Here is a 24293-nt window from a genome sequence, read left to right as displayed (position 1 = left end):
CTATATATACTATGTTTTATCCATACCTAAAGACCTATGATAAAGTTTAATTTATAAATTAGGTACTGTAAGAGATTAATGACAATAACTGATAATAAAAAAGAACAATCATAACAATATATTGTAATAGCAGTTACTGTAGGTCTTAGCAACCTCAGCATACGATTTTTTTCCTTCCTCACTAAGTCAAGAACTTTCACCTTTGCACTTAAAAGAAGCACTTTACAGCTTGTCTTCGGCATGCTGAATTGCCACCATCACTACTCTTGTGCTTGGGGGCTATTATTAAGTACAATAAGGGTAACTTGAACACAAGCACTGAAATACTGCAACAGCCAACCTGATAACCGAGAGGGCTGTTAAGTGACTAATAGCAAGTGGCATCTACAGCGTGGATTCACTGGACAAAGGGATAATTCATGTCCCAGGTGGGACGGAGACGGACAGTGGGAGATTTCATCACGCTACTCAGAATGGTGCACAATTTAAAACTCAGAAATTGTTTATTTCTGGAATTTTCCATTTAGTATTTTCAGACCGCAGTTGACTGCAGGTAACTGAAACTGTGGAAAGCAAAACTGCAGATAAGAGAGAACTACTGTACACATAGAGAGAAGCTGAGCATTCTAAGGGATAGCAGGAAGGAACAAGAGCAAGAAAAGGCAAAGAGTAAATGGCGGTAACTTGAGGAGATGTGACTATAACTATAAGGATCTCAGACAGTGGGGCTAGGAGAGAGAAAGAGGTTGAATACTAGACTGAGGTGTTATCAGGATCCCAAACAATAGACTCTATATCATCTATCTATATCTATCTATGTATCATCTATTTATATATCATATATTTGTCTATATATCACCTAACTATCATCTATCTGTCGTCTATCTCTCTATCTACCAACCGTCTATTTTTTAAGAAAGATCAAAGTAGCATCAACAAGCAATATTTTCCCCTTTGGTGAAAAGGAATGTAGACAGGGGACACAATTAGCCTATTAAAATGCCATGAGAAAAATATGACAAAGATCAGGCTACTTTGGGTACAGCTGAAAAGAAAGGTGCCTGATCGCTTAGGATGTCGAGCAAAGCATGGAATTAAATGTTGTGAGCCTGGCTAACTGGGGGAACACTGGCAACAATGACAGGAATGGAGAAATTGGAAACGATGGTCTGTTTTAGTGGGCTGTTTTGGGTAATTTCAAGCCTCCTCCACTATCAAGTATTTCAATATCCAAGCTTAGCTTTCTACATTGGAATGTGTAATGGTTAATTTTAGCTACAGGTTTTCAAACTCTTTGACGACTGGTTGTTTCCATGTTCCCTCTGGTATAACATGACACCAGGATGTAATTCTTAGGCCACGAGTGATTTCTATTTGCATAATTGGAATTGGGCTAAACTTCAATATCTAAGTAGTCTGTTAGCAACCAGACAAACATCCTAGAAATTAACTGAGCCAGATTGCTCTCCACAAGGCTCTCCGAATCTCATGGTTTACCATTGTTGAGATTCTGCATATAATCCTAGGTTCAAAACAAGCAAACAGACATATCAGCAACCAAAAAATAAAATGAAAACAGCAAAAATATTCCCAAGAAACCAGTTACATCATGGAAATATTTTGAATACTATATGAAACTTGACTGAAATTATTTCTTTCTTTCACAATGAAAAAAATTTGGCCTTGAGCATGATTTTCAAGAAACTATTTGGTTTCTATTAGATTTCAAAATTTCTTGCCATCGCTATTCTCTCCTCCCACTGCTTTCACCTCCTTCTTACTCCAAGCCACTAAACTAAGAAGATAGAAGAGTTGCCTCTGATAGATACTTTTGCAAAAACTAAATCCAACAGATACAGAAATGTAACATAGAGCATTGTTTCGTTTTAATTTTTTAAGCAAGTCAATTCTCTTGGGACCTCAGAATATTAATTGGGTGTTATACTCATAACTAGTCTTATTATTTGGGGTCCAGTCATCTGAGCAAATCAGAAGTTTCATAAATAATGTCATTCTATGATTGATTCTCTTTAACATCATGGTTTTATGCAAAATGGAAATATCTATTTTATTAGTTCGCTTTTTTCTCAGACTGAAAGGACACGTGATAAAGATAATAGTCAATACAATCGAGTAAAATACTAATATTTACAAGATTATTGTTATAGTGTGTAAGGAAGCATCATACACCAGGGAAGAAATGCATATCTTATAACTTTAGAATGTGTCCAGATGCTTACAGGATACAATATGTCATAATGCTTCATAATTACAAAGGACTTTTCTTGATAGTCCATTTCATGTGTTCTCTTGGTTTCCTTGGTGTTGGTCCAAAGACACACCTTTCTGTTTATGACGTGAAGTGTGACACAGCAAATTTCTACAAAATCCATTTAAGTTGAATAAAGGAGATAAAAAACTAAGCAGATATTTGTGGTGAGAAGGGCCTCTACTGTTGGTGACCTGTAACACTGGTGGAAAGAATTATTTCAGATATCAATGCATAGTGCCTCAGTGGGTTCTGCCCCTTTGCAGGAATTAATGTTTCCAAATACCCTTGTTAAATGTCAGGTAATGGTCTGTTGAGATCTCCCCCCACTACCTTTTTCTTTAGGTCCTAATGGTTCCTAACTTGGATTAAAATATTCTCTGCATGTAAGTGCTAGTATGGCAATCTTTAGGAAAACATTGAGACATCAGTCGTGGATGATTAAAAAATTGCAAAAACAGAGCTGGCCCCAATGGCCTAGTAGTTAAAGTTTGACACTCTTACTGCTTTGGCAGTCCAAGTTCATTTCCTGGTCATGGAACCACGTCACTAGTCTGTCAGTTGCCATGCTATGCCAGGGGCTCACATAGAAAGAACTAGAAGGACTTACAACTAGGATATACAACCATGCACTGGGGCTTTGGGGATGAAAAAAATTTGTAAGGCCAATTTACTTCCTTCAGGTAAAACAAAACTGGAATTTGGTAAGCATTGTTACTCCAGTACTCCCATTAGGCAATAATGTCTTCTGAATTAGTAAGAACATCCAAAATATTATTCTACCAAAATGAAGCTTGTATAATGAACTAATTCTCTAGGATCTAGTCACTTTCTCTCTTGGTTCTTTGTAGTAAGTTTAAATGATAGAAAGAGAGAAGGTAGTGTTAATTATGAGATCAAGACCATACCATCATGGAAGTAGTTTAATTTTAGGTAAGAATCTGAAAAATGGATCCAAAATCATGACAAGTGAAATAATTCCAAGGCTTTTGAAATGTGATACTACCACTAATTGCTGGAATGTGCTTATTGTAAAGAGTCAATGGTGAGTCTGCACTAAAATATAATTTAGATGATCTTTCCTTCTTAGTACAGTAGTCTCCTGTTATCCACCTCTTCGCTTTCCACAGTCTCAGTTACCCATGGTCAACTTCAGTCTGAAAATATTAAATGGAAACTTCCAGAAATAATTCATAAGTTTTAAATTGCATGCTGTTCTGAGTAGCTTGATGAAATCTCACGCCACACTGCCTAGGACCTGAATCATCTCTTGGTGGGATCCCCAACCATTGGCACAATCATGATGGATGATCCATCATCCGACGTACAGTAAGAAAGTCAGTAGTAACCTGACGCCACGTCACAATGCCTACATTCTTCTCCTCTCTTCGTCCCATCACATAGGCATTGCATCATCTCACAACATCATGAGAAGAAAGATGAGTACCGTACAAGACATGAGAGAGAGATCACATTCACTTCACTTTTATTACAGTATATTGTTATAATTATTCTATTTTATTATCCATTTTTATTGTTAATCTCTTATTGTGCCTAATTTATAAATTAAACTGTATCATAGGTATTTATGTATAGGATAAAACAATATATGTAAGTTTCCGTACTATGTGTGGTTTCAAGCATCCACGTGAGGTCTTGGAACGTATCCCTTGCTAATAAGGGGGGACTACTGTAATGCAAAAAGGCACATCATAAAACATTAACTTTTCTAAGACTCTTTCAGAAAATATTCAGATGAAGCAATGACGATAGTAAGAAACCAAATTGCAACAGGACAAATCACAGGAGGAGCTTTTTGAGTTTGTAGAAATTTGGGAATTGAAAGCGGTAGCGATTGGAAGCGATGAAGTTCAGCAGAGTTTGGGAAATCTTGCAGCGGTGGAGTCCACATAAACCAGAGTCCAACAGCACCAACAGCACTACTCTACATAAAATTGGGAAGCAGGTGGATTTTTGGCTTTGGCACCACCCAATCATTTTGCACACCTACATCTGATGGGCAGGCATGCAGTAGGGCTGGACTGGACAAAGGAAGAAGAAGGCTAGGGTGTGCTTTCTTAAATTCCTTTACAAATTTCTGTTTGGGGCACTTTTCTTAACCACCATCAACATCTAAAGTGTCCACTCTGAGCGCCTCAACCCAGAATGCTGCCGTTAGATCCACTTTGCTTCCAAAGACATTTCACTGTTCTGCTTCTCAGCTAAACAGTCCTGCACATTTCTCAGTCTGAAATCTGTCTGACAGACCCATGTGGGCAACAGGAAAGCCTTAGAAAGCCTTCTTCTTGGCCTAGCTGGAAGATCCCTTTACTTCAATATCTGTCTGAGTTTCAGATTTCTCATCAGTAAAATAGAGCCAATATATCAACATCACAGGATTGTTTGTATAAAGTTGCTGGCACCCTGGAGCTTGGAACAAAATTTGGGCTTGGGTGCCCTTCATCTTACACATCACGCTATTAAAGAGGGAATTCTGTGCAACTGCAAAGATGGTGTGAAGCAGTTGTAAAATATTTTTTTGTTTCCTTTGTTCCTTCCTTCCTTTTTTTTCTCTCTCTCTTTTCTTTCTTTCTTTTTCTTTCTTTCCTTCTTTCCTTCCTTCCTTCCTTCCTTCTTTCTTTCTTTTTCTCTGTCTCTTTCTCTCAGTCTATCTAAAATAGATCAGCACGTTCTCATCAACCACATGTATGTTCACTATAAAAAAGACCCTCAAGGTTGAGGCAATTAATTTCAAACCTGGTGGGCATATCTCATACGCAGATGGAAAAAACCGTGCTGGGGGTCTGGTATCTCTGGGGGGATATTCTTCTGCCCTGCAATTCCTAATGTCACTGTTTTTATGGGAACACTTTTCATTTGAAACCTCCCCTGGTACAGATGACAGTGGGGTGGCTTGACTGCAGAGAGAGGGACTGAGGAGGGACCAGAGCCCTTTTGGCTGCAGTCTCTATGGCAGCTCCAAAGAACACGTGCAATTTGGAAAAAAACGTAAAATCATTTTTGATGTTTGACCTGGAAATAATCATTCTTTTTTGATGTTTACTTGCCCATTTTCCAAAGAAACAAGATACAAACCTACACAGAGAGACAGGCTTTCAATAGTAGAGTTTACAGTTATAAGCAGGGAATTCTTTAGCTTTCGTAAAGTTGAATAAACAAAAGCTTCCCAAAAACCCACAAGTACTCCAGTTTCTAGAATTTTCCCAGAAAAATAAAGTCTTTGCTTTTTAAAAAAAATACAGCATTAGATAATTACAAAACCCATAGATCTTTTATACATTTGATAGTTACATCAGTTTAGAGTCAAATGTACATTAAATTGCTATAAAATAAGATATACACATAATTATTAAAAATACTGTTATTTAGAAAACAAAATGCTGTACAAAGAGGTTGAGATACTAAAAACACATATTGCTTCAATTTTCCCCCTTGGGCATCAGTTTTTATGAAGGGATCCATTCCTTTATTAAAATAAAAAATACTTCACAATTGTGGAGAAAAACAAATATTCTCACATTTGCAGATTTCTAATACACATAATTTATTAGTAAAATTTAGAGCATATTCTCCTGTTGGGGTCCAAAGAGCTGTAGTCAATAATAATACCATTGCCATAATAATAAAATCATGGAATCATATAATTTTATAATTTAACAAGTGGCATTTTTGACATAGTTATAAATGTCAGTTTACTTTGATGTTTTAACTAATCGATCACATACTTTGTGATTTAATATTATTTGTACTTATTAATATTTTTCCAAGGTAATTATTTTTCAGTCAGTCAATGTGTGTTTTGCACTTGTAACTAGCTTGGTACAACTCCAGACAAAGGTGGGAGATAAGGTCAACAGTCAGTCCTGCTGTGGATTTGTCGGAACAAGGACTTAGGCCACTCACCTAGAGAGTTTCTGCATCCATAAAAATGGGTATAATAGCTATCACTCCTCCTTTTATTTAGCAGACATCATAAAGATAAATAAGATAATTACAGGAGACTGAACAATGGGAATGAATATATAAACCTGGGGCAGGACTCCTCTCTTTGTGATGATGATGACGAACAATGATCATATTCAAAACCTGAATAATTAATGCAAACTATACAAGACCATTTTTTATACTACATGCATAGAGAAACTTGGAAAGAGGGAGGAATTACAAGCTGGGCAGTTAGTTGGGCAAGTCTGAGAGCCTGAATCCCGCCAGAGGCACTGTAGGGTGTGGTTCCTTGCATCAATCCTGTCTGGCAACTCCCAGGTGTGTGGTTCACAGATTTGTGCTTTTCCCACCAGCCTGTGCTGAATAAGTCTCCTCTCCTCCCTAGAACCAGGCACGTTCCCTTTCACTTCTGGCAGAAGCAGAGGCCAAAAGGCCTGATGGGGCAAGCACCTTCTCTTCTCTGATCTCAGAAAATGTCCGTAGTGTTAGGAACTGAATGTTGAAATTGAACTCTCATGCGCCACCTTTATGCACAGGGCTAAAACCTGTGGCCTCCAGCTTCAGTATGAGTCAGATACCAAATGGGAAAGACAGTGGGTCATCCCTGAAACAAAGCTCTGTTTCTGCATCACGGTGAGCAGACAGCCTTTCAACTGCTCGCACCATTGAGGTTAGACCCTTCCCCCTTGAACTTAAAATTGCCATCTAAAAGTAACAGTGTTAGAGCATCTATTTCCCTCCCCATAGTAACTCAGGGCCATTGTTGCTTCCACAGGGAAGTCCTCCCTGATGTCCCCTTCCTGACCAGGTTTCTCTCCCAGTTATTTTCTCCTTCTGTAGCTCTGTACCTGTGCTTGGTAACACTTATCTGTCTTAATTTTTCACCTGTAAGATTATTTGATTAGAATCTGCCTTTCTCACTAGACTTCAAATTATAACAGACCAGGAATAGTGTTTATTTTTACTAAGGTTGTCATATTTAGTAAGCATGCATAAATAAATAAAATAAAGTAAAATAAGATTACAGGACCTCCAGTTATATTTTAATCTTAGATAAAAAATAATTTTTAGTATAAGTATGTTTTTATCTAGAATTCAGATTTAACTGAGAATCCTGTACTTTATCTGACAACATTTTCTAGTTATCGTTTGACTTTCAGTGCCTGTCATAGTATTAGGAACATCGCAAGAGTTCAGCTAAAATTTCTTGACTGCATGATTGAAAGATTGCAGGAATGAAGGAAGGTAACATAAAATTTTAGATAGCTGCCAATGTGTAAGGATGTATACTTGTATAATTATAATCCATCCCTCCCAAAAACTTTCTTGAAATAAATTTTAAAAACAGAGAATAATTCATCGAGCTCATAGATAAAAGACTTTTACAGAGTTATCAATAAAAAATGTCATACTAGAATTCTGCCATTAACATAGTTTTGACCCTGCTGGTCCCCATATCTAAGAGGTAACAAAAATCATATATACACCATAGAATGAACTAAAAACCAAATTTGAGATTTTTCTAACTTTTTACAATGTTAAATATAGCAGATGAAATTTATGTAATAAATAGCTGTGGTGCAATAATTCCCTAGAGATTAAATAGAAGCAGCAAGGGAAACTGGCAAATAGCCTTCATAAGGTTTTCAGTGAGCTCAGGTGTTGTTCTTCCTCACCATCATTATACTTGTTTGACGTAATTGCTTCCTGTAAATTACAGAGCAGATTATTGTCTTCTCAGACCTTTTCTATGTTCATCTTTTATTTCATGAATTTCAACAAACAACTGCTTAATGCTGTTGTATGCAAGGAAATGTCTGTAACAGAGGATAAAAATCTGTGTAAATGTATTAAAGACAAAAAGTATATAAAAAGTATGGCCATGCCTCTGCTTAGAAGGCGCCCTGACCATGGAGCACAGCAGCCCATAGGTCCCAGCGAGTGGCAGCTCAACCTTCACATAGGCACCCCTCCTTCCTAGTGGGCAGCAGCTGAGCTGGTCCCCTGCCATACATAGAGGCCCTGCCTATGGTGCCTGACCCTCCTGCCCAGCACACAGGCCCTGCCCATGTGAGCACAACCTGCAGAGCAGCTGCAGCCAGCCTGCATAAGTGCAGAATAGCCCTACTCGCACAACTTTCAGCAGACAGGGTGGGAAGAGAAAATACAGCCCCAGCTCCCCTCACCCCCCATGGTGGCAGGTGGAATCTGCAAACTGAAACTACCACAAATGCACTGGCAAAGGGCCAATTCATCAACTCATCAACACCCTGAAGACCAACAGTAACACTTCAGAGCAGAAGGAAAATGACAAGTCTCCAGAAACCAATCCTGAAGTCACAGAAATTTACAGTCTAAGTGACAGAGAAGTCAAAGCAGTTGTCATAAAGAAAGTCAATGAGTTACAAGAAAACTCAGAAAGGTAGTTCGATGAGCTCAGGAATAAAATTAATGAACAGAAGGAATACTTCATCAAAGAGATTGAAACTTGGAAAAAAAACCCCAAACAAACAGAAATTCTGGATATGAAGAACACAGTTAATGAGATAAAAAATAATCTAGAAACCATGAGAAATAGAACTGTTGTTATGGAGGACAGAATTAGTGAATTATAGGGCAGAAATATAGAAATGCTGCAGATAGAGGAGCAGAAAGAACTAAGATTTTAAAAAAATGAAGACACTCTTCAAGAAATATCCAACTCTATTAGGAAAAGCAGCATAAGGATTATAGGTATTCCAGAGGGAGAATGGGGAGGAAGAAGCAGAGAGCTTGTTCAAAGAAATAATAGCTGAGAACTTCCCAAATCTGGAGAAGGAACTGGTGTTACAAGTACATGACGCCAATAAAACTCCTAATTACATCATTGCGAAAAGACTTTCTCCAAGGAATATAATATTAAAACTGGCAAAAGTCAACAGCAAAGAAAAAATATTAAGGACAGCAAGGAAGAAGAAAATAACTTACAAAGGAAGCCCTCTCAGGCTTTCAGTGGATTTCTCAGCAGAAACCTCACAGGCTAGGAAAGAATGGAAGCATGGAAAGATGTATTCAAAATACCGAAAGACAAAAACCTTCAGCCAAGAATACTCTATCCAGTGAAACTCTCTCTCAGATACAGTGGAGAAACAAAAGCTTTCCCAGATAAACAAAAGCTGAGAGAGTTAATCACCACTAGACCTCCCTTACAAGAAATGATGAAGGAAGCCCTCCTAACTGAAACAAAAAAGCAAAGCTTTACAAAGCTTTGAGCAAAGAGATAAATAGACAGACAAAATCAGAAAATTGCATCTGTCTATCAGAATAGGTTAGCAAACATTTAACTATGACGTAAAAGAAAAAGGAAAAGAACGTATCAAAAATAACTATACGCACTTCAATTTAGTCACAAACTCACAACACACAAAAGAAGAATTTGTGACAACAACAACTCAGAAGGGGAAGAGATAAGGGGTGGAACCTGCTTAGGCTAATGGAGATAAGAGGTTATCAGAAAATGGACTATCTCATCTATGATCTTTTATACAAACTTCATGGTAACCACTAAAAAAAGAATCAGAATAGAGCCACAAATCATAAATAAAGAGAAAATTGAGAAAACCATCACAGAAAACCAACAAACTGAAATGGAAATCAGAAATATAAGGGAAGAGAAACAATGGAAATATAGAACTGGAAAACAAGAGATAAATTGGCAGTATTAGCCCTCATATATAAATAATCACTCTAAATGTAAGTGGATTGAATTCTCCAACAAAAAGGCACAAAGCAGCTGGCTGGATGAAAAACCAGACCCAGCAAAATGGTGCCTCCAGGAAACACATCTCAGCTTTAAAGACAAACATAGGCTCAGAGTGAAGGGATGGAAGATGATACTCCAAGCAAATGGCAAGCAAAAGAAAGCAGGTTTTGCCATACTTCTATCAGCCAAAGCCTGCTTCAAGGTAAAAAAGACAATGAGAGAAGAGGGGCAGTATATAATGATAAAAGCGGCATTCCACCAGAGGAAATAACACTTATTAATATATCTGCACCTAACACAGGAGCACCAAAGTATAAAAAAAGCAACTATTAACAGACATAAAGGAAGAAATTGACAGCAATACAATAATAGAAGGGGACCTCAACACCCCACTTACATCAATGGAGAGATCATCCAGAAAGAAAGTCAACAAGGAAACAGTGGCCTTAAATAAAATACTAGACCAGATGGACTTAATAGACATATAAAGACCATTCCACTCAAAAACAGCAGAATACACTTTCTTCTCAATTGCACATGGAACATTCTCAAAGATAGACTATATGTTGGGAAACAAAGCAAGCCTCAGTAAATTTAATAAGATTGAAATTATATCAAGCATATTTTTCTAAACACAATGCTATGAAACTAGAAATCAACTACAAAAAGAGATGGGAAATCCACAAAAATGTGGAGACTAAAGAACATGCTACTGAACAACCATTGAATCAATGGAAAAATCAAAGGAGAAATAAAAAAAAATACTTGGAGACAAATTAAAATGAAAATACAACATACCAACTCCTATGGGTTGCAGCAAAAGCAATTATAAGAGAGAAATTTATAGCAACACTGGCCACCTCAACAAACAAGAAAAATATCAAATAAGTAATCTTAAACTCCACCTAACAGAACTAGACAGAGAAGAACAAAGCCCAAAGTTACCAGAAGGAGGGAAAATAATAAAAATTACAGCAGAAATAAATGAGATAGAGACTAAGAAACAGCAGTAGAAAGACTAAGATCAGTGAAACTAATAGCTGATTATTTGAGAAGATAAACAAAATTGACAAACTCTTAGCCAGACTCACTAAGAAAAAGGAGAAGGCTCAAATAAGTAAAATTAGAAATGAAAGATGAGAAATTACAAAGGATACCACAGAAATACAAAGGATTATAAGTGAAAACTATGAAAAACTGTATGCCAACAAATTGGATAACTTAGAAGAAATGGATAAATTCTTAGATTCATACAACGTCCCAAAATTGAATCAAGAAGATATAGAGAATCTGAATAGACCAATCACAAGTAAAGAGGTTGAAACAGTAACCAAAAACTTCCCCCAAAAACAAAAGTCCGGGACCAGGTGGTGTCTCTGGAGAGTTCTACCAAACATTCAAAGAAGATTTAATACATGTCCCTCTCAAAATATTCCAAAAAATTGAAGAAGACAGAATGCTTCCTAACTCATTCTATGAGGCCTACCTTACACTGATACTAAAACTGGGCAAGGAAAGCACAAGGAGGGAAAGTTACAGGCCAATATTGCTGATGAACATAGACGCAAAAATCCTCAACAAAATATTGGCAAACAGAATGCAGCAATACATTAAAAGGATCATATGCTGTGATCAAGTAGGATTTATACCAGGGATGAAGGGATGGTTCAACATCTGAAAATCAATCAATGTGATACATTGCATTAACAAAATGAGGAATAAAAATCACACGATCATCTCAATAGATGCAGAGAAGGCTTTTGACAAAGTCCAACATCCATATATGATAAAACTCTCAATAAAATGAGTATAGAAGGAAAGAACTTCAATGCAATAAAGGCCATATATGACAAACCCCCAGTCAACATCATACTTAACTGTGAAAAACTGAAAGCTGTCTCTCTGAGAACAGGAACAAGACAAGGGTGCCCACTCTCATCACTCCTATTCAACATAGTACTGGAGGTTTGGGCCAGAGCAATGAGGCAAGAAAAAGAAATAAAAGGTATCCAAATTGGAAAGGAAGAATTAAAACTCTCTCTGTTTCTGCACGACATGATTCTATATAGAGAAAACCCTAAAGAATCTACCAGAAAACTATTAGAAATAATCAACAACTAAGGGAAAGCTGGGGAATTCAAAATCAACTTACAAAAATCAGTTACGTTTCTATACACTAATAAGGAACTAACAGAAAGAGAAGTCAAGAATACAATCCTATTTACAGTCGCAACAAAAAGAATAAAATATCTAGGAATAAATTTAACCAAGGAGGTGAAAGACCTATACACTGAAAACCAGAAGACATTATTGAAAGAAATTGAAGAAGACACAAAGAAATAGAAAGATATTCCATGCTCTTGGATTGGAATAATAAACATAGTCAAAATGTCCATATTATCTAAAGCAATATACAGATTCAATGCAATCCCAATCAGAATCCCAATGACATTCTGCACAGAAATAGAACAAAGAATCCTAAAATTTATATGGAATAACAAAAGACCCCGAATAGCCAAAACAATCTTGAGAAAAAAGAACAAAGCTGAAGGCATCACAATCCCTGATTTCAAAACATAATACAAAGCTACAGTAATCAAAACTGTATGGTACTGGCACAAAAACAGACACACAAATCAATGGAACAGAAGTTAAAGCCCAGAAATAAAACCACACATCTATGAACAGTTGATCTTTGACAAAGCAGCTGGGAACATACAATGTTGAGAAAGGAAAGCCTGTTCAATAAGTGGTGCTGGGAAAACTGGAAAGCCACATGCAAAAGAATGAAAGTAGATCATTATCTTACAACATATACAAAAATTAACTCAAAATGGATTAAGTGCTTGAATGAAAGACCTGAGACCATAAAACTCCAAGAAGAAAATATAACCATTGTACTCTGTGACACTGGTCTTAGCAGAATCTTTTCAAATACCATGTCTACTCAGGCAAGGGAAACAAAAGAGAAAATGTTTATTTGGACCTCATGACACCAAAAAGCTTCTGCAAGGCAAAGGAAATCATGAACAAAATGCAAAGACAACTGACCAACTGGGAGAAAATATTTGCAAATCACAATCCAAAAAGTGGTTAATTTCCAAAATGAATAAAGAACTCATACAACTCGACAACAAAAAAGCAAAGAACCTGATCAAAAAATGGGCAGAGGATACGAACGTCACATTTTTCCAAAGAGAATATACAGATGGCCAACAGGCACATGAAAAGATGTTCAACATCACTAATTATCAGGGAAACACAAATCAAAACTACAAGGAACTATCGCCTTACACCTGTCAGAATGGCTATAGTTAACAAAACAAAAAATAACGAATGTTGGAGAGGATGTGGAGAAAACGGAACGCTCCCACACTGCTGGTGAGAATGCAAACTGGTGGAGCCACCATGGAAAACAGTATGGAGATTTCTCAGAGAATTAAAAATAAAAATACCGTACAATCCTGGGGCTGGCCCCATGGCTGAGTGGTTAAGTTCGCGCGCTCTGCTGCAGGCAGCCCAGTGTTTCGTTGGTTCGAATCCTGGGCACGGACATGGCACTGCTCGTCAGACCATGCTGGGGCAGCGTCCCACATGCCACAACTAGAAGGACCCACAACGAAGAATATACAACTATGTACCGGGGGGCTTTGGGGAGAAAAAGGGAAAAAATACAATCTTAAAAAAAAAAACAAAACCATACAATCCAACTATCCCACTACTGGCTATTTATCCAAATAATGTTAAGTCAACAATTCAAAGAGCTTTTGCACCCCTGTGTTCATTGTAACATTATTCACAATAGCCAAGATGTGGAAGCAGCCGAAGTGCCCACCAACTGATGAACGGATAAAGAAGATGTGGTATATATATGCAATGGAATACTACTCAGCCATAAAAAAGTCAGCATTGTCCCATTTGTAATGACATGGGTGGACCTTGAGGGTATGATGTTAAGTGAAATTAGACAGAGAAAGACAAGCACAATACGATTTCACTCATATGTGGAAGATAAACAAAAACATGGATAAATAGAACAGGTTAGTGTTTGCCAGAGGGGAAGGGGAAGGGTGGGTGAAAGGGGTAAAGGGGCACATGTATATGGAGATGGATAAAAATTAGACTATTGGTGTTGAGCATGATGTAGTCTATACAGTGATATATAATAGTGTACACTTGAAACTACACAATGGTAAAAACAAATATGATATCAATAAAATAATTGGAAAAGGAAGTATACTTAAGTGGAAATACACACATTTTTCTTAAAGAGAATTTGCTATATTGCAGAAATGTAACAAAGGGAAAGATTGCAAAGCACAGGGAGAATCAACTTATGGGAGTACAAGTTAAGACATGTAATATGATGGAGTGAACTCCCCCCAATAAACCTGAACTTGGCCTGTTATCCTCCATTTCTGCATAGTATTAGCCATTTCATTTGTTTGAACATTCCATCGTAAAACACACCAATAAAATAGATTCTACTGTAAGTTTAATTTAAGTCACTCCTGCTGTGTGTACACATACTTCTACTTTGCTGTTTTCTTAGAAAGAAATGTAGAGATCCAGTGATGCTCTTCTCCTTAGTGCAATGTTTTAGAAAGCCGCTTTGGGGTGCATTAAAGAGGAGCTACAAATTCTTTGTCAATCCTTCCACAAGAAGTGGAGTCTACATGCCCTCCCTTTGTATTTGGGCTGGCTTTAGGGAAATGTTTCCTCTTTTTCTATGTATACTTTGGAACAGTGTTTGTAAGATTGAAGTTTTTTTTCTTGAGTGTTTGGTAGAACTTGCTAGAAAAGCCATACCTGGACTTGTTTTATCTTTGGTTTTGGTTTGTTAGAAGATTTTTCATTAGCAATTAGAACACTTTAATTGTTATGGGACTATGGTGTTTTTCTTTTTGATTCGGTTTCTAGGAATTTGATCAATTTATGTAAGTATTCACATTTGCTGGCCTAAAGTTGTTCATGATGTTCTCATATTATCTATTTAAAATTTTCACCTGTTACATCTCCCTTAGATTTGTAATGTTAATTCTTTAAGCTCCCTCTCTCTTTCCTCACTACCCCCCAGCTTCCTCTCCTCCTCTTTCTTCATCAACCTTGCTATAGTTTTCTCAGAGAAACAGTAATTCAGTTTAGCTTTGTTGATCCTTTTTTTGTTTCCTATTTCATTTTCACCATTTCTTAGTCTGTTTGTAAGAGTGAAGGACAGAATGGATAAATCATAGCCAGTCACACTCACTTGAAAATTGAACCTATGTTCCCTAGAGGGCTAAAGAAAAGTGCACATTTCAGAAAAGCACAACTTCAAAAGTGAAATTCCATGCATTGTCTATTTTAAAATGATTATATTTTATAGCAAAGAATTTGGTCTTGCTGGAAGAGGGGTCTAGCCTTATCCTGGGAGGTAATCTCTAAACTCTTGGGAATATCCGCAGTGATGAGAGTGTTTTTGTTATTTATGGTAGGCCTCGTAAACCACATCTGCCAGTTTATGCCAGCAAGATGACTCATGGTGGGTCCCTCTGACCACACCTGATGATAGTTTATCCTAACAAGATGACTCACAGTGGGCTCCCGGGCCATATGTTATCAGCCTGAGCTCTGGAGAGTGGAAACACGAGAGTAATCAATCAATCAGTCATGCCAAGTAATGAAACCCCAATAAAAAATCTAAATATTGAAGCTCAGATGAACTTCCCAGGTCATCAATACTCCATGCAAACTGCCACACATCAATGCCAGGAGGGTAATGTGTCCTGAGGACAATGGAAGTCTTGTGTTTGGAGTCCCCCTAGACTCTACTCTGTTTCTTCTCTTGGTTGATTTTAATGTATCATGTTCCTGTAGTAAACATAGCTGTGATTATAATAGCTGTCAGAGAGTTCTATGAGCCTTCTAGCAAATTACGGAAACTGAGAGTGGTTTTAGAAAACACCCATTTGAACTGCCAACTCTCATTCCATCAGACCAAGGAATGCACTTTATAGCTCATATGTCCAAGAATGGCCAGAGAGATATTATCCTCAAAGTAATGGTTTGATAGAGAACTGGAAAGGGCAATTGGAACATTTCTTGTTTAAAATGGGGTGGATAAAAGCAAGATGGTTTGGCTGATACACCTTCATGAGTGCGTTCTCACATTCAGCATGAAGGGGTCCAATGGAGGGTCCCCATTAGACAGATTCCTCCACTTTTCTGGGTATCTGGGGAGAAAGCAGAGAGGGAGAATTTTGGTGCGACTATACAATGCTTCCCACAGGGGTAGGACACTGTTCTCTTTTTTCCTTACGACACTTCAACTATTTTTCCTTCTTACCTAATGCCATGGTCCTAGGACCAGGCCTGCAATGGTTGGTGCCAGAAGCAGGGACAATCCTGAAACAAAAAACTGTAACTGTATCTTTAAACCTTTATGTCAAAAGTCCTAAAGGCCTGATGAGTTGGGTTGCACCTTCACCCCATCTGGCAGTTGGGCTTCACGGGGAATGTACCTCTAGTAGCCTAGTGTTTGAGATCACCTGCTAGTTACATGGTATATAGTCCTACGCTGCATGATGGGAGTGGACTGAGGGGGAAGTACTTATCAGATTAGTATTATATTGACAATATGGATCTGCTCAGTGGCCCAACCTTATGTGTTTTCCAAAGGTTGTAAAGTTTGGGTAAAACTGAACAGTTAATGGAGCTAGGGAGGAATAGTAGCTAAGGGTAAGGGGATAAATAAACGGGTTATGCAATGAGGGAAATCAAATACCATGTGCTTCTACTGTGAGAAAGGCCCAGAACAAGAGACGATAGAGTCTCTTAGTTTTATTGTACCAGAGGATTGAAAGTGTGAAGATCTCCTCTGCCTTTGCAGCCTGACCAGGCAAGAGGGAGACCTGTTCACCTGAGAGGCATCACTCTGGGAGACGTTTCAGTTACACAATGCGCTGGTGGACTGCACTAATTGTTAATGACTTAGTAGGACTTTGGTACTGGGCAGTATCCTTTTGTTCTTATTTATTAAGTCACATCTACCGCCATACTGTCATACGGTATAACACTGGCGTTCTTGGTAAGGTTATAACGCTGATATTGATGGCCAAATTGGGAATATGAGTTAAAGTCTCCTCAAGATGTAATAATAATGGAAAATGACCTGAGGGAAAACTGGATTTAGCCAATCATCAACCAATTTCTATACTAAATAACTCTGCACAAGTTTATCATAACGTACAAATAATGGCAAATCAAGGAACAAAAATACCGAAATGTTGTAGTGACTTCATAGGATAGATTACTTGCTTCTTTAAACCTATCCCTACCCCACACTGACTCCTCTAAATGTGAGGCACATTCATAGTGATTCTATCGCTGTGTCTGTCACAGAAAAGTATATTAAATGAAGATGCACAGGTGTATATTGGTGTTTTGTTGTAAGAGAGCCTTGGCCAATGGCAAGGGAGTGGTCTTTGTAGTAAATCATTTGACCTAGCCAAAGGAAAGATCTGGACTTTGTCCCCAGCAACTGGGAAGTAACTTCTAAACTCTGAATTTCTAGAGCGACTGGAATGTCTTTGTTACTCATGGGGAGCCTGTTAGGCCACATATGATATTTTATGCTAATGAGGTGACTCATGGTGGGCCCCTTGGACCATAGGGTATGAGCCTGACCTCTGGGAAGCAGGGGGCTACAGACTAGTGCAGCCACATAGGCAAGCAACCAGTCATGTCCACATAAGGAAGCCCCAGTTAAAACTCTGAACACCAAAGCTCAGGTGAGCTTTCTGGGTTGGCAAAACTCAATGTGTATTGTCACATGCCGTTGCTGGGAGGGTAATGAATCCTGAGGACAACAGAAGCTTTACAATTAGAACTTTCCCAAACTCTGCCCTATGCATCTCTTCCCTTGGCTGATTTTAATGTAACCCTTCCCTGTAAAAAACCATCACCATGTGTTCAATAGCTCTCAGTGAGTCCCTCTAATGAATTATCAATGCTGACAGTGGGTTAGGGAACACCTCTGAGCTAGTAATTGGTGTCAGAAGTCTTGGGAAAACTTGGAAGTTTGAAAAACTGTGCCCTCAAGTCTCACATTTTAGCTAACTTTGGAAATTATATATGTATTTAAAGTGGAGAAACTGGACCAAAGAAAATATTCCGTCCACATATACTTCATTTAAAAATAATTGTAACTGTTGCAGGAAGCCAAGGACATCAAATTATTTTTAATAAATGCCACAAAACAAATAAGTCATACCAGACGTTTTAAGAAGAATAAGGTTCCTGTTATGCATTATAGTCGGGCAATGACTTCACTCCTCTATTTAAAGGAGTTTACACAGCTTAAAAGACCCTATGTGACGGGGTCCCCACTTCTGCCTCACCTGCAGAGGTTTGGCACCTTAGTCTTGCTGGTCTTATTCAGTTTCCCAAAAATGTGACACTTTCTCAAAATATAGGGCATGGAATTTCCTCTGCCTGGAATGTTTTCCATCAAAACTTCACCTGATTTATTAGTGTTTATCCTTGAGAACTCAGCTAAGTTCTCATTTTCCAAAGGAAGCTTTTCCTGATTGCCACAGAGCACTCTTACTTCCACCCATGTGGGATGACGTGCTTCTCCTTTTCAAAACTTAGGACAGTTGTGATGCCTTACATCTGTCTCCTCATTAGACTGTGAGCCCAGGACAACAGGATTCCCTGTGTCGCTCACATTTACTGAGTGGTTACTGTGAGCTGGGCACTGTGAGGCCCAGTTACCATTTCACCTCATCCATACAATTCTCTGAGTCAGATATCATCTCTGTTGCCCCCACTGATAGAAAAGGAACATTTGACATGAAGACAGAAATCAATATGGAGTGTCACACACTGAAATGTGGGGAAACCAGGATTAGAGTCCATGAATTTCGACTCTAGATCCCACATTTTAAAACCACCATATTATAGTAGATGCTCAGTAATACTTGTAGAATAAACAAGCAAAGTTAATAAAGTTTGTGGTTGATAGAATGCTATGCTTTACAAATACTATCACTTCCAAAAATTTAGATGAAAATCTCTTATAACGCAATTGTATTTTATCTTTCATAATCAAGAATATACTCCAGAATCTTACTGAGCTGTAGAGATATTAGTGAGGGAATCACTTATTCCCAGTAAAAGTACCAGGAATACATTCAGTTGAAGTATATGAAATTGCAATTTTGAAGCAAAGAATAGTTCAACATCAGGGGCTGGCCCCACAGCCTAGTGGTTTAGTGTGCTCCATTTTGGCAGCCTGGGTTCAATTCTGGGAGAGGACCTACACCACTCATCAGTGGCCATGCTGTGGCAGTGACCCACCTACAAAATAGAGGAAATTTGGCACAGATGCAAGCTCAGGACGAATCTTCCTCAGCAAGTAAATAAATAATAGCTCAATATCAGGAATTTTATATAGTTCAACTTGTTGAAATTAATGGAAGAAATCTTATTCTATATTGGAATCAGAAGGCCTGATGGGAAGCTCTCATGACCTATCACACACCGTCAATTACTCCAAACAGAAAGAGACAGACAGTTGCATCTTCCACAGGAAGTAAAGCTACTTTACCACTGCAAAAAGATTTCTCTCCCCACCTGGCAACAGCCCAGCCAATGAGAAATGCTGCTGTTCAGCCAATGAGAAACACTGCAGCTCCAATGAGAAATGCTGCAACTCAGCCAATGAGAAATTCCACAGCCCAGCCAATGAGAAATGCTGCTGCTCAGCCAAAGAGAAATGCTACAGCCCAGCCAATGAGAAACGCTGCAGTCCAGCCAATGAGAAATGCTACAGCCCAGCCAATGAGAAACGCTGCAGTCCAGCCAATGAGAAATGCTACAGCCCAGCCAATGGGAAACACTGCAGCTCAGCCAATGAGAAGCGGTTGCTGAACTGTTACTCTCCCCCACTGGACTTTGCTTTAGAACATCCCTTCCCGTCTCCCCGTTTGTCTCTATAAAGGCAGCTGCTTTCCTTGGTTTTCTGGATTTTCCTATGGTTCACGGTAGTACCCACATCCCGAATTGCAATTCTTTTGGCTGTTCCTGAATAAACTGATTTTGAGATAAAATAACAGGAGAATTTGCATTTTGAGTTGACAAACTCAATAAAAACTTTTTTTGGTTAAAAGAAATCCAAGTAATAACTTTTTTTTTTTCTAAATTCAGTTAATGTGTAAGGTTGGTCTGGACCCTCTACAAAGTGAAACAAGATGACAAGGTTTATGTCAACAGGAAATTTATTGCCAGATTAAAATACAAAGAAAACCCACCCAGAGAAATTTGGCAGACGAAGTATCTGAAAGGAAACCACTTTCCTCTGCTCCTTTGTGCTTGCTGAGATAATTGATATATTATTGGATATGGTTGCATGCTGAAAACACTGGTGCTTGTCTCCTTTCCAGCATCTTTGAAGAAATGTTAGCAGAGGATCTATAGACCTTGGTCTCACTCACCTGTATTTCCCTGTATGTATGCCCCAGGGATGAAGAATAGTAAAAAACAAACTAAAAAACACAGCAATAACAAAAACTCACAATCACTTTTGTTTTGTTTTATTTTTTATTTTTTGTGAGGAAGATTTGCCCTGAGCTAACATCTGTGCCAACCATCCTCTACTTTGTATGTGGGACACCTCCATAGCACGGCTGGTAAGTGGAGTAGGTCTGCATTTGGGATCCAAACTGGAGAATCCGGCCTACTGAAGCAGAGTGTGTAGAACTTTAGCCACTTGGTCATGGGGCTGGCCCCCTCACCATCTCTTTTAAATTCCTAAACAATGCAACACATCTCAAAGACCTGTGATTTGTAAATGTCAGCTGTACATCTTGGACTGAAAAGCAAAACACAACAAAACACCAAGACGCTGACCAAGCCACCTGTCTACCCACAATCAAAAGCTAAGCTTTCTTCTGTGGCTCACACCAGATTCTTTGTTGACGTAGTTTCACTTCAAGGCCAGACCAAACCAAAGTGGAGCATATTTTCATGATCATTACTTCCTCTGAAATGACTGCTAGTTTCCAAGTTTCCACTGCCTCGCCTTTCTTGAGAACCTCATTCTAATACCGTTGTTGGTAGGATCTCTCATACAGTTTCTGGAATCTGAAATCAACTTGGTCATCAGGTAGGACATTATTATTTTCTCTATTTTGTGGAATACTACAAAGATTTACCCTAATCATGAGTATGCTTTCAGAAGGATTAAGGCAATTGGTATTTCCTTCCTTGTTTTCAAATAATTGAAATGACCGAGCTGGTAGTCATAGGGTTGGAAGACATTTCTTACCCTGATGCTCTTTTGCAAATTCCTTCTGAGTTTGTTCCTAATATTCTGGGTGTAGCTCATGGCTCATGCTTACAGACTCTGTGACTACCCCCCTCCTTTTAAATTGCCTTGAGAGAGCTTGGATTTGGGAGCGAGATAGATTAGCATGACTTCATGGATAATATTAGTTATTCAAAACAGTATTGTGAGGATTAAATAAAAGTGGTTCTGTGAATCTTAAGTGTAAGGCTTGGAAGCCGACGTTAGACATTCAATAGGTGGTCCCTTCCTCCTCTTCCCTTCCTTCTGTGTATTCTGCCCTCCACGATGGTCCATTGATGGTTCTAATCCTCTGCTGTGTGGAGAACTCACTGCTCTCTCATTTCTAGGATTCTGCACTCCATCTCTTCTGTAGACATAACAAACATCCCCTTGCCTTTCCTTAGCTTTCTGTTCTTTGGGGAATCCTCTGAAAATCTTCAAGTTTAGCCTCAATTCTTTGTTTCCAGTGGCACCATTTGTAACCACTGGCACACTTACTTGGCATTTAGGGTTTCTTTAAAAACTAGCTGCCTAGACTTCGATTTTCTTGTATTTTGCCAAGAAACTCTATTAGCTTTATTTATAGCTGGGCCTTCTATGAAGTGTGAAAATTACCCAGGAGAATGTGGAAATTACCCAAGAAAATAAGCCTCTGAAACTCTATTAAATCATACCTCAGACCCTTTGTAAAGGAAGCCCAATCATTGGCCCCACAGTAAACTTCATCTTAGGGTCATATTATACAAGTCTTGTATACATATTATACAAGAAAGAAGGGTGTTCTTTATTATATGTCTTGAAATCTGCACACATTCACTTTTCTTCACATTCTATTGGCTAAAACGTTGTTAGAAGGCAAACCTAGCTGCAAAGGAGGCTGAGAAATATAATTCCTACCTGGGTAGCCATGTTTCCTACTGTCATTCAGGAAAACGGACATTGAAGATAAAGTTAGAGGTCTTGGCTAAAAAAGCAGCCTCTGTTTCTATGCATTCTTCATCCTGCTTTATTTTACTTCATTACATATATCACCGTTTGATGATAGATATTCATTTATCTATTTTTCATCTGTCTCCCTCCCTAGAACATAAATGCCTTGAGGTAGAGGCTTTGTTAGTTCTGCTCAGCACTGTAAACCCAGGGCCTAGAGTCGTGCCCAGGACCAATAACCATCGAATCAATGTTGAATGAAGAAAGAATGAATGAATGAATGGCCTGTTATGTCTCAAAAATGTTCCTGAGTCTCCAGTAATACACTAAGATCCACAACGACCACAGCAATGTGGATCTTGGTCTATCTCAGTAAATATCTGAGGCATTTTTATCCTGTAAATAATCTAATGAAATTAAGGGGAATTTATTTTCAGATAATCCTTCTCACTCTCCCAAAAGCATATTACGGTGATATTTCTTCCAATATTTAGCTTCTGAATCAGTCTTTGTATATAAATGGATGTATACAATTTAGAATATTCTAGTCTTTATTATTTTTTAAAGCCAAAGCAAATATTGATAAGTCCTACTCCTACAACTAGCCATATTAAAGCTCGTGGTAATTGAGTGACACAGATACGAAAGGCACTGCATTAGTTTTCTGAAGCTGCTGTAATAAATTACCACAAACTTGATAATTTACAAACACAGAAATTTGCCCTCTCATGGTTCTAGAGTCCAGAAATCTGAAATTTCTAGGCTGTGCTCCCTCTGGGAGCGCTAGGGGACAGCTTGTTTTTCTCCTCTTCCAGCTTAGATTTGCTGTCCTGGCATTCCTGGGCTCATGGCCACGTCACTCCAATCTCCGACTCTGTCTGCATCTTCTCCTCTTCTCTCCATCTCATTATCCCTCTGTTTTTCTTTTAAAAGGAAATATGTCGTTGGGTTTAGGGCCCACCCAGAAAATTCAGGATTATCTCCTCATTTCAAGATCCTTAATTTAATCACATCTGAAAAGGTCTTTTTTCCAAATAAGGTAACATTCATAGTTTCCAGAGATTTTATGTAAATATCTTTTTTTTGAGAGGGGAAGCACTTTTCAATCTACCACAGTCCACCTTCTGACCTCAAAGGCTCACTTTCATCCCACATGACATTTGCCCTATCCCAACATCCCCCAAAGTCTCAACCTATTACAGGATCAACTCAAATCCAAAATCTCATCCAAATCTTGTTAACACCCGAGTCCCAATTTCATCATCTAAATCATTTAAGTCTGTTATGAGTGATACTTTGGGTATGATCCATCCTGGAGCAAAATTTCTTTCCGTCTCTGGACCTGGAAAACTAGAAAGTGAACTGCCTGCTTCCAAAATACAGTGGTGAAACAGACACAGGGGAAAACAAAGACACAGATCCTGCAGACAAATAAAATGTTTAGGCCTGATTAAAGCCTTGGGCTACTTGGCTCTAGACCTCTGCTGGAGGAGGACGGCAGAGCTCCTCGAGGGAGGAATTCCTTCACGTGGTGGTGGGGTGTGGGGATCTTAAAGAGAAGCCTTGCTGAGTAAGGGAAGGCTCAAGATCCTGTCTGATTTGGAGATTTTTGATGCAAAAAGAGGGAGCAGTTTCTTTGAATAACAAAATAATGAGCATCCCATCCAAATAAAAAAGAAAAGTTTCTGAATTCATGGATATAGAGAGAAAGCAGTCAGAAGGGCTGAGGATTTCTCAACAGGTGTTGGAAAGCTGGAAGGAGAGCAACTCTGGATCTATAGATAGGTGCAGAAAGAACAATGTTTGTTATTCAATTTTAATTTTTTTCACTCCTGTACTTATATTCCTTGAACCTTCAGAGTTTATCTCATACAACAACCATATGAGATATTTTGCAGAATGATAGACAACGGTCAGTGCCAATGCTTGGGATGGAGTGTAGAGAGAGTACAGTGTTTAGTAGACAAGAAGGCAAAGAGGAGATTGATAATTGAACCAGTATCAGAAATGTGTATTCAGAAGCAAGAGATGAACATCAAAAGTGCCTATCCACCCCT

At 38.4% G+C, this 24293-nt stretch overlaps 1 long non-coding RNA gene across 4 annotated transcripts in view; it reads left to right on the top strand.

The window, feature by feature from the left end:
- The window catches only part of LOC138918284 (uncharacterized), an 81794-nt gene that overhangs the window by 17762 nt on the left and 39739 nt on the right, over positions 1–24293 (top strand). For 2 of the 4 annotated variants that reach the window (XR_011427415.1, XR_011427414.1), the window contains exon 1: positions 21026–21123. The exons of 1 other annotated variant lie outside the window; for it this stretch is intronic. This is a non-coding gene — a long non-coding RNA (uncharacterized lncRNA). Of the gene's footprint in view, positions 1–21010; positions 21124–24293 lie in introns of those variants that run through there. One more of the 4 variants, XR_011427417.1, reaches the window with a different exon arrangement.

The sequence above is a fragment of the Equus caballus genome, chromosome 16 (assembly GCF_041296265.1).
Source record: "Equus caballus isolate H_3958 breed thoroughbred chromosome 16, TB-T2T, whole genome shotgun sequence".
NCBI lineage: Eukaryota > Metazoa > Chordata > Mammalia > Perissodactyla > Equidae > Equus > Equus caballus.
This window is presented reverse-complemented; position numbering and strand designations above follow the sequence as displayed.